We start from the raw sequence: 12,502 nt of genomic DNA, 5'->3' as shown, positions 1-12,502 counted from the left end.
AAAGATCAAAAGAATCTCATAGAATTCGACATCCACCAAAAGAAACATCTAAATAAGCATGTCTACTACCAATAAAAAATCTGTTTTAGCATATACAAAATTTTTATTGCATGAAAGAGTGAAATTAATTAAGAACACAATCATGGAGGAGGATCTAAGCATCATCCCCCATGTGCCTTTTGCAAAAACATAGATCTGAACACTCATCTATGGATTTCCATCAAATTATTGCATGAAAATCCAATCTATGTCAATTTCTCACTTGTTTTAAGAGAGAAAACACATACCTTGAATAAAAAAAATAAGGGTAAAGGTTAAAAAATGTGAGTGGAGGGCTGGAGCAGCTCTCCTCCTTCTCTCCTTCTTCCTCCTTCATCGCTTTTCTTGTTTTTTTCTTTCTTTCCTTCTCTCTTTCTCTTTCCTACCTTTTTTTGACTTTATATAGACAAGAGGGAGGGTGAGCCCCCCCCCCGTTCTCTAGCCCTCTTTAGATGGGCTGGAGAGGGAGAGTTTCCTCATAAGAGGACTCTCTCTCACCTTACTTTCCAAGAATTTCTAAAACTCTATTTTTTTTTTTTACTTTTTTCAAAGTTTTCAAAATTTTTAAAGTCCCTTCTTAAAACCTCTCAAGCCTTTTTAGGCATGAGTAAGGACTCTATTAAGAAGTCCTTCTCAACCCTAAAATATAAAATTTTGGAATTAAAAAAATTAATTAATTATTAAAATTTAATTAATTAAAAATGATCTAAAAGCTTCCAAAAATAGCCAAATTAACTTAGGAGACTTCTTAACCTTATTTTACTCTAAATTAAAGCTTTTAGATGAATTTAAAGCTCAAAAATCATTGGGCATGGATTTGAATATGGATCCGAATCCAAGATCCAAATCCATCTCCAAAAATCCAAATAGATTTTAGACTGGACCAAATCTCGATTAATATGAGTCTTGGATAGAGTCTAGATCCATATTAATTCAGACCAAACCCATTGGATCCAGTCCAATCCAAATCCGGATCCAAACCGACAAATTGCTCTTTTTTTTAGAAAAAACATGATTTTTGGGCCAACTGGAACTCAAATTCAACAAAGTAACATATCGTTGCGCTCGACATTTTGAGACACATCCAACGACATATTACATGAATATCAAATTCTGATTTTTTCCAAAAAATAACCCAAATGTCGCTTGAATTTAAAGGTTGAAAATAAGACCTAAAAATAACCTGAATGTCGCTTGAATTTTTCCTAAAAATAACCTGAATGTCTCATATTTCGATTGGCTCGTCTCGACCTAGCTGATAATACCTGAGCTAAGCTCAGACTCAGAAGCATTGGTTTAGGATCGAGATTCAAACAATTTTTTCTTCTATACTTAGCCAAATTTTTGAAAAACCTAAAAATGGCTAAGTATAAAAATATGTGATATTACAATATGTGTTGCATAATACACATAAACCAATGCTCATGAATAAACTTATTATTTTATGAGTAGCGAAAGAACATGAGCACACGTCTAATATATTTCTCCAAAAATGAATGATAGCATATTTTCTTGGGAAATACGAACATACGAGGTATTTTCTAATGAAATCCATATATATTGTAATGCCTTAAATATTTAACTCAAAAAAATTAGAATAATTCTTTTTTTATCACAGCAGAATAATTGATGAATCCCTCGATCAAATAATTGGGCGAGTTACAGGTGATAACACAACTTCTATATCATTAGGCAAAGTAAAACCTTGCCTTGAAATATTATAAGTCATATAAATTTATAATTAATACAATTAATAAAAATAGTCAGAGTTCCTTAGGACATCAATAGAAGATATGGCCTCATGGCGTCGCTCACAGCGACGACCGCAATTGCTCTGATATATTTATCTGCTACCTGAAAAGTAATAATTCAGATGAGATTAGACTACTCCCCGTCTGAGTAAAAAGCATAATATTAATATGAATGTGCTCAGTATCATGAGTATATGTATATGTGCAACACATTCGAATAATGATAATGAAATGATAAAATTCATGTAAGTTCTATGAGATTCATCTAATACAATCAACTCATGATTTGGTACATAAAGAAAAACATTAATGCTACGCATCACATAAATGAACTATAACTATATTATAACAAATGCAATATCAAACAATGTATGTACTTAAAGACATTTAAAAGTGAACTGACTTTATATTTCTCTTGTTAATTATGTTGTGGATATGCACAGACGTTTGACACCGTAGCGGACCAAGACCAAATGGGGGTCTGTTATGCTTTTTCAATTAATACCCCGTGTGACTGACCGTACGGATACCCAAATGGAATGATTTGCGACCGAGAGAGTACACCCCAATAGCAATGACTAGTAATAGAATGCACCCTGAAAACTTCAGCAGAAGACTTAAATCTACCACCTAGGACACATTGGTAGTCCAGACCCTCTAACTTTGAGGATTGGAGACCGGGTGAGACGCCTCGCTCTCACAAAAACATAATTGTCCCACGGAGCTTGTACTATCTACCATTTTCAAGGTAGAACATGGGTATGATAACATACACCGTTATTTAGGTGTACCCAGAATCCTGAGAAACTGGTAACATATACCGTCTTTCAAGTATACCCAGAATCCTGGAAAACCGGTAACATATACCGTCTTTCAGGCATACCCAGAATCTCGCAGTTAGGTTATATATGCATATGTTAAATTTTGTTTATTTTTTTTTGTGTGAGTCATTGCGCCATAAGAGATTTCCAAAATCCCAAATCCACACTCGGGGTGATCTCAATGTATGCACATTACCAACCTAGTGCACGATAGACACCAACAATATTTTTCAGAATTATGGCTCAAATTTGAGCTGAGTACTTGTACTTGCATTATTTTAAATTTTATTTTTGAGCTAGGGTGTACTTATCGTACCCCACTGATCATGCAACTACATAGCATGTCTCAAGTACAACATTTTATAAGTGCTCATATGGCACTACAAAGGTTCTGCGGAACCGCAAACTCATTTTAAAATTTTTGCATAATCATAACCCTGTAATTTTTATTATTGTGCAAAAGTTTATAAGAATATGCATTTTCTATCAGACAACCCATACATGGGACATGTCATAATATTCATACGCAAATCACATACAACTTTCATAAGTGCCCATATGGCACCACAAGGGTTCTGCAGAACCACAAGTTTAGTTTTGAGTTTTCGCATAATTCATGACCCTGCAACAAATACCTACATTATGCATTTACAATAAGTGGTCTATGTACTGGACGTAGTCATAGCATTCATATGTGCATCATATATTTAGTTTACGTACGAAACAATTTACAACATGGATATCTCATTCTTTATCAAAGCACAGTAATAACATAACATTATTTTCATGTGCATACGATAAAAATTATATTTTTGCAAAAACACTCACATGCACACTCATTCCAATAACATAATAACACGAATCATGAAATAAGCATTACTTTTCCATTTAATTGGGTTTTCAAATGTAACAATTATCTTGTTGAGTGTGTGACAACAAATATAATAAATTTGTGTTTTTGTGAAACTATGTGCATGTTTGTTCATTCGATAAACATTGATCAGTTTAAATGCACTTTTGCTGCATATTGATAACATTTAATTTACATAAATTCTACAGTGTGCACTTCAGTATGCATACACACCTAGTATTAATTTCTTTTAAAAGGCAAGCTGAGTTTAGGTAGACATACCTGTTATACAATTTCACTTTTGTGATTGGAACTCGCAACGTCCCCACACAAGGTGACGTGCACTAACTGCTCGTGCCAAGTAAGCAGAGCCCATGTTGGGTGCAGCTGCTGGTGACACGGTTTGTCACAACAGAACGGGTCTGTTGTGACCAACAGGGCACGACAGCAGGTTGCCAGCCATTATTGGCAGCCAACTGAGTGTTGACAGGACCAGCCGATATGCAATATAATTTAGCTATTATTATATTTTTCTTTTTCTTTTGAAATGCAAGCTGGGGTTAGGCAAACCCCTACCAGTTATGCAACATGCCATCGGGGTTTGAACCTCTAACATCCCATCACAAGGTGACGTGCAACAGTTACTCCTACCAAACATGCAAGGCCCTCGCTGGTTGCGGCAAGCTGCAGCTGCGCCAACCAGATATGGCGCACCCTATTGCATCAGCTATGACGAGGCCAGTTTTAGCAGGCCTTAATCAATATGATAAGAAAAATATATTCGTATCTTGGATTAGATTAAATCAATCATAGCTAAATATGTTGGAATAAGAACAGATGCCGAGTTGCATTGTTCTAACTTTGGATTTATAAAATGAGAGTATATGTTGTTAGAACGTTTTGGTTCCGAATCGTATCAAAATAAATCCGATATTCATAAGATGAACTCATAACTGACGTGTAACATAGACCTCATGAAATCACAAACAATTTTAACAAACACTCAGACGTGAAAAGAAACCATTTATTTACACATGAATCATAAGTGTTGTTTAGACCGTCCATTGTATATATCTCTATTATAATTTTTCTTTCCAATCATATAATCAGTTAACCACACATCTTTCATTGATGAGGCAAGCATGAAAATAAGTGCTTCTTTCAATTTCATATAATCTGAAGAATAGGGTGTCATTAACATGTCGTTGGAAAATAAAAGAAATAAAATTATCATGCCACATTAAGCTATGCATGCAGACAATCTCGAATGATACTCTGGTAAGATCTAAAAGAAAATCTTTCTCATTTATTTCAGGTATACAACGTAACATTCTATCTATTTCAGCATTCTAATTTTATTTTATTGTTCAACATACATATATATATACAATATGTTGTACTAACCAAATAAGGTCCTTAATAATGCAACTACGTTATGTTAAAACCTCTAAAATGCATGTACATATTATTTTATTTCTCAACCAATCAATCCCAACACAGTCAAGACTGATCTGGATCATTCCCAAGTGTTGTCTAGGATCGATCCATGAGTAGGTGAGTTCCTTGAATCAAATATATATATATATATATATATATATATATATATATATATATATATATATGAACTAATACAAGGAAAAAAATCAAGATCTCACAGAATCGTGCAAGGTGAACCTGCTACATGTGTTATGCTATCGATCTCGCTATTCAAGGTAGGTCGACGCACATAATGACATGAGATTCAACTGTTGTATATGCCGGCTCATTGTATACCCACCACAGACTGATTAGATCCTTATTTAACCATGGCTACGACCCATGGTTGAATATATGTACCTTCACACACACACACACACACACACACACACACACACACACACACATATATATATATATATATATATATATATATATATATATATATATATATATATTAAGGTGGTATACAATATACGTGTGCATCATGGCACCTTGCATATGCATAAAGACGTTGTGTCCTTACCTTTTTGATGAACTGAATCTTTGAATACGTCTGGGATATGGCTATGTCAATAGGCTCCCAGCTACGCGGTTACCACAAGAGCCTTTCCCACTATGTAAGGAAGAGAATGGAGGAGATGGAGATAGGAATAAGGAGAAGATATAAGAGAGATGAGGGGTATAGAAAGGGAGGGATGGGTTGTGCACGTGATACTCCTCCTAATTGGGCCTCTCACTAATTTGGGAAAGAGAAAGAGAGAGAGATGGAAAGAAGAAGAAGAACAAGGAAAGTCAAAGAAGGGTAGGGCGTGAATGACATGTTATCTTTTTCATCCTTATTTTCTTCTTGTAATACCTCTCAAATAGGTAAAATCTCTCCTTATATGAGCCACTTTCCAAAACATGTGAATTATTCCACTTACCAAGTCTTCTTTCCATATCCCTAAAGTTGCAAATCCTTCTTTAATCTTTTTACTAAAATTGTGATTAGGTTTGACCTTCTCACCTTACCTTACCATGTATATGATTTCCTTCTTATCCCTTTAAAATGATAAAAACATGATTGAGGTGACATCCTCTTATTTTTTTTTTAACTATAGCCTTTTCAAACACTACATAAAAGGGATAGGCTATTTCTATCACGGGCCTATTTCTTCAACATGTCAGTGCGGCATGAAGGTCCTTCCTTGCCGTCGCAAGCCTATTTGATCACTCACTTGCCGTAGCGGAAGCTTTGAGTATAGAGAGTGCAAGAGAGGGAGAGAAATTGCAATCACTTAAAAGTAATCACAATGAGGGTGAACAAAGAAAGCTCAACACATTTGCATTCATTCACTATTTTGCCCACAGGCTCATTACAGTTCAGATCTACAGACTAACCCTTTAGGGCATTGATAACCTGAACCAAAGTGCAAAGGTGGCCTAGAGAAAGTTACAAGTGACTCAACACTTACATCATGACTCAACCAAAGCAAAACAGACTCTAGACACAATTGTATAAAGTAGGTCACAAGGGAACATGCCCCCCCCCCTCGCCTTTAAATCATGCGCCACTCTCGGCGCCATCTGTTTCATGGTAAGCCCTGACTTTATCTAGATAGCTGCTCTTCATTCAGAATACTAGCTCCCACGTCGGTTTTGTTGTCTCCTCTCACTGCACAAAATACTTCTTCGCTTCGCCTAAGTAGTTAACCTTGTGACGAAGGATCTTGCTGAGACACTTCTCAGTCCATTGTGCTCCTGGGGCCCTCTATAGGATAGGAGCGTGTTATGACACACTATGTTCTGGATCCTCCTCGTTCGTATAAAACTACTTTAGGTTGCACACGTGAAACACCAGGTGCACCTTGAAGTCTGGAGGCAGATCCAGCTTGTATGCTAGTTTGCCCACTTTCTTGGTGATGGTGAATGGTCTATCATACTTCCAGATCAGTCTGTGGTGCCATCCACGGAAGATGTCTATATGATAAGGATAAAGCTTCACCAACACTTGGTCCCCAACATGGAACTCAGCAAGCCGACGATGCTTGTCCACCCACTTTTTCATCATCTTAAACGCTTTATGCAGAAACGCCTTCGCCAGTTCGGTCTACTCATACCAATCTCGAATAAACTGATAGGCAAAGGATGTTCTTCCCTTTTCCTGTACGGCTAGAGTATGCAGGGTCAACAGTTGTTGTCCGGTAGCTATCTCGAACGAGTTGTGGCCTAAAAACTCACTCTTCTGAATATTGTAGCAGAATTGGGCTACGTCCAGGAGCTTTACCCAGTCTTTCTAATTGACACTAACAAAGTGCCTGAGGTACTGCTCCAACAGTTCATTGATGCGCTTCATCTGCCCATCCAGTTGTGGGTGGAAACTTGTTGAAAATAGCATATTGGAGCTGAGTAGCCGAAATACTTCATGCCAAAATTTGCTTCTGAAGAGAGCATCATGATTACTCATAATGCTTCTTGGTACACCCCAGTGCTTCACAACATGCTTGATGAACTTTTTTGCAGTCTTCTCTGCAGGGTACTCCTTGGAAGCTGGGATGAAGATTTAGACAAACTATCCACCACCACCAGGATGGAGTTGAAGTCATCTACCTTTGACAAAGTAACAATGAAGTCCATGAAAATGCTTTTTTAAAGACGTTCTGGAATAGGCAGATGCTCAAGGATGCCGACAGTCTTCTGGTTGGTCCTCTTGTCTTGTTGGCAGACAAGGCACGTTCGTATATATCCCTCCACATCGTCTCTTATCTGCGGCCAATACTAGCCGCGCTCAAGGAGTGCTAAGGTCCGCTCCTGACCTGGATGACCGACCCATAGTGTATCATGGCACTCCTTTAGCAGTTTGCAGCGAAGGCTTCTCCACCGCGATACAAAGATGTGTCCCCCTTTAGTCACAAGGATGTCGTCTGTAGCGAGAATCACCAAGTCTTTCCCGCTTGCGTCAGAGAGACAATGTGTTGTGCCATTGTGTCCTACTGCATACCTTCGTAGATGTGGTCCAACAATGCATCTTTGAAGTGAACTTCAGAAGGCTCTGCCTACGCAGTCGCCAGTTCTGCCTTGCAACTCAGGACGTTAGCAACAACATTGGTCTTCCCCACCTTATACTCTAAAGGGAAATCAAACTCAGCCAAAAACATTTGCTATCAAGTTACATGAGCGTCAGCTTCTTCTGCGTTTGGAAATAGCTCGTGGCAATATTGTCCATCTTTGACTACGAACTGATCACCCAAAAGATAGTGTCGTCATGTCCTGAGGTAGTGCACGATAGTTGTCATCTCAAGCTCGTGCACAATATAATGCCTCTCCGCATCCTTCAATTTTTTACTCTCGTAAGCAATCAGATGTCTGTCCTGCATGATAACTCTATCGATAGCGAAGTTTGAAGCATCTGTGTGGACTTCAGATGGTCTTGTATGATCCGACAACTGCAACACAGGTTCCCTCACCAAGGCTTTCTTCAAGCCATCGAAGACATCTTGGCAGGCTCATGTCAAGTGCCATACCCGATTCTTCTTTAGCAAATCTATGAGGGGCGCAATAACGAGGGAGTAGTCTTCAATGAATCGCCAATAATAGTTTGCTAAGCCATGAAATAACCGCAACTCTAACACTTTGTTTGGCAGACTCTATTCTTGGATAACTCTTATCTTCTGCCCGTCCATGCACAGCAAACCACGCCCCACGATGTGGCCAAAGAAGTTGATCTCCTTCTGCTCAAATAGACACTTCTCTCGCTTGACATAGAGGTCATTCTTCTTCAGCACCTGAAACAATGTTTGCAAGTGCCCGACATGTTTCTCTACGTTGTTGTTGTAAATCATGAAGTCATCAAGATAGACTACCACAATCTTGTCTAAGGGTAGATCTTATTAATCAATGTCGTGAATGTGGCCGAAGCATTCGTCAACCCGAATGGTATCACCGAAAATTCATAAGCATCATAGTGAGTGACACAAATTATATTTGGCTCATCACCATCTGCAATCCTCACTTGCCAGTAACCCGATAGCAAATCCAGCTCCGAAAAGATACAAGTGTTGCGTAGTTGATCGAACAAGTCTGCTATCAGTGACAATGGATACTTGTTCTTCACTGTGACCTTATTCAGTACACGGTAATCCACACATAATTGTTTGAAACCATCATGTTTCACGTGAAAGAGTACATGAGTGCCAAATGGTGCTTTCAAAGGACAAACTATGTTTGCTTCTAACGTCTCGTTCAGCTGCTTGTGCAACTCCTTCAATTCAGTCGGTCTCATGCGGTAAGGGACCATAGTAGGGGGCTTTGCTCCTGGGGTTAACTCAATTCTGTGGTCGACCTTGAATCTCGACGACAGACAATTTCATAGTTCTGGGGGCATTACTTCTCAAAACTCTACCAACAGTGGGGCAAGGGTCGACAACATTGCTGCTTTCACCTTTCATTTTTCAGTGCGCACGACAACTAGGAGTGTCTGCTCTCCTCGCTTGACACCCTTCTACAATTGCATAGTAGACAACATTGAAGTCTTGCCACTAAGAGTAAGGCACTGCACCGTGTGCGACGAGTTTGGCCCCATGATTGTCAATGAGTTCACCTTCGGCAGCATCATTATATTCTAACTGTGAAGAAACTCCATTCTCAAAATCATTCAAAAATCATCAAGGGACACTACTGAGAAGTTGGCTTTGTCGGCCCAACTCCTAATTTGGATAGCCACATCCCTTGCTTCACCAAGGATGAGCTTGGCCTCAGAGTTCACCATCTTGATGGTCCTCTGCTTTGATCTGCACTTCAAGCCCAACCGCTCAGCCTCTTTTTGTGAGACAAAGTTATGTGTGGCCCCGAAGTCTACCATTGCCATAATAGACTTCCTATTCGCAATGACATCTAAGTACATGAGTTTTTTGTTGACCGATATGTTTTCAACTGCACAACTTCTAACTGTATTTATTGTCTGCATGACCCCCATCATGGGATGCACAACCTCGGTATCACTACTCTCTGCTTGTATCACATTGGCTTGTCTGTCATCCATTGTCTTGTGATGTGCCTATCACTACAAAACCAACAAGTCACAACCTGCCCTTTGTTATCATTGTTGTTGTACTTCTTATAGTTTTGTTTTCTATCAAAATGATGTTGGGTCGATGCCTCACCCTTGTTGTTGCGCCGATCCTCTTTCTTGCCTCTATGGTCTGGCTTCTTCCTAGCGTTGGTCGATGGAGTCAACGTCTTGCGCTGAGTATCCACTAAGCGCTCAACCATCACATATGCATCTTTCAAAGTCTTAGGATTGCTCCTTTACACTTCAGACTATGCCCACGGCTGTAGTACCACAATAAACCAGTTGAGTCTGTCTTTATCTAGCATATTAGGTACATCCAGTTTGAGCTTCTAGAACGTCCTGATGTAATCTATTAAGACTCCAGTGTGCTTCACTTCTGACACCATCTGATATGCTTGGCGTTGTACATTCTGCGGCATAAAGTAGTTTCGTAGCTCAGTTTTGAAGGCCTCAAAAGTATCAATGATGTAATGCCCTCTTTTCATGTCGCTATGTTTTCTTCTCCACCAGGATATAGCATCTCCATCGGGCAGAGCTGCTGCAGCCTTCACCCTGAGGTCCTTGGTCAATACGTTCTGAATATCTAGATAGTCTTCTATCTGGAATAAAAAAATTTCTATGACTTTGTTGTCTCTGGAACCATTGAACTTTGTTGGTCGCGACACATCTTTCTTTAATGGCCTATCGTTATTTCCGCCATTTTGGGTCACTGCCCACTGTAAAGTGTGGTTCTTCAACTGAAGCTCTCCTACTTTAGTCAGCAGGGCGGTCATTGTCGTAGTCAGCGACGTAACCTGTCCCACCAGCAAGTTGACCTGCTCTCGCAGGCTTGCTACCTCATCATTCATTTATCTAAACGACTCAACTGCGCGTGAAATCACTTCATCATGTGAAGTCATATCAGCTACCAGTCTATTGACAGTCTCGACCATCTGCTCATGGCTCTGAGGTGAATCCATCTCCTTGGCTGTGGTAACTGGCTTACCTTTAGTGCTACGCAAGTTGTAATGGAGTGCCACAATGTCTTGCTCACAAATCGTGGCATGTTGATGCGTCTCTAAACACTGACTTCAGAGTCCCTTCCCCAGCTCGAGAGCGGGCTCTGGTACCACTTGTCACGAGCTTATTTCTTCAACAAGCCAGTGTGGCGCGACGGTCCTTCCTTACCGCCACAAGCCTATTCGGTCGCTCGCTTGCCGTAGCGAAAGCTTTGAGTATAGAGAGTGCAAGAGAGCGAAAGAGAAGAGTGTGAGAGAAATTGCAATCACTTGAAGGTAATCACAATAAGGGTGAATAAAGAAAACTCAACGCATTTGTATTCATTCACTATTTTGCCTGCATGCTCATTACAGTTTAGATCTACGGGTTAACCCTTCAGGGCATTGACCAACCTGAACCAAAGTGCAAGGGTAGCACAGAGAAAGTTACAAGTGACTCAACACTTACATCATGACTCAACCAAAGCAAAACAGTCTTTAGACACAATGGTACAAAGTAGGTTAGAGGGAACAATTTCAATATACCATATTTATTTCTTAATTGCATCTTTTTCATTTTTTTTCCAACTATACACATAAAAAAATCAAGAAAATCATAAATTTGGAAGGAGGCTTTTCTTCCTAAATTGTATTGGACCTTCCATTCTTCTTTCAAATTCCAAATTAACTTTTATAGGAAAAACATGTGCTAATTAGGGAAATTTTATTCATGTTTCAAAAATCAATATTTAAATCTTAAAAACTCTATTTGAGTTTATTATTTTGGATTTTTTTTATAAGGTTTAAAAATTCAAGGACTTACAATTTTCATAATTTTTTTATGCTTCAAATACCATTTTTTTCATCCAAAATGCATGATCCAAGTATCGATTTCTAGTAAAACAATCATGTTGAACACATTATGTATGGTTAGAATTTTGAAAACATATTGAAAATCTAATAAAATATTTTATTTAGCATGGATCATATATATATATATATATATATAGAGAGAGAGAGAGAGAGAGAGAGAGACGGTCTGATGATATCGGACACGCATGAAACATGCATCTTTTCTTTTTTTATGCAAAAAAGGATCTTTAGCAGTGCTCCTGGACCTTATAACGTGAAAAAAAAGATGTGTGTGCATCGTTGCGTATGCGATCAATGACACACATTTCGTCCGATATCATCGCATGAAATTAGCGTATGATGATATACTGTTCTCTCTCTATATAAGCTTATAAACGCATAAATGCCTTTTTTCCCATTTTTGGGTTGTTTTTCGTAAAACTAACCATACAAATGTGATCTACATATTTTTCAATTTTTGTTAGTGGGAATCACCTCTTAGATCATTTGATTATGACATGTAGCAGGATTTTCAAGGCTTTAAAAATCAATAGCCTTCAATGTGCGTTACTTTTCAGGTTACAAAATCATGTTGTTTTTATATTAAAAAAAAAAACATTGTTCAAAACAGCATGCTCCGTGGAGATCCTAAGGCATTTATACCTACAAATAGCGACAATATA

The sequence above is a fragment of the Nuphar pumila genome, chromosome 6 (genome assembly GCF_984573655.1).
Source record: "Nuphar pumila chromosome 6, dmNupPumi1.hap1.1, whole genome shotgun sequence".
In the NCBI taxonomy this organism is placed as follows: Eukaryota; Viridiplantae; Streptophyta; class Magnoliopsida; order Nymphaeales; family Nymphaeaceae; genus Nuphar; species Nuphar pumila.
The sequence above is the reverse complement of the archived record's forward strand: the minus strand, read 5'-3'. Positions refer to the sequence as shown.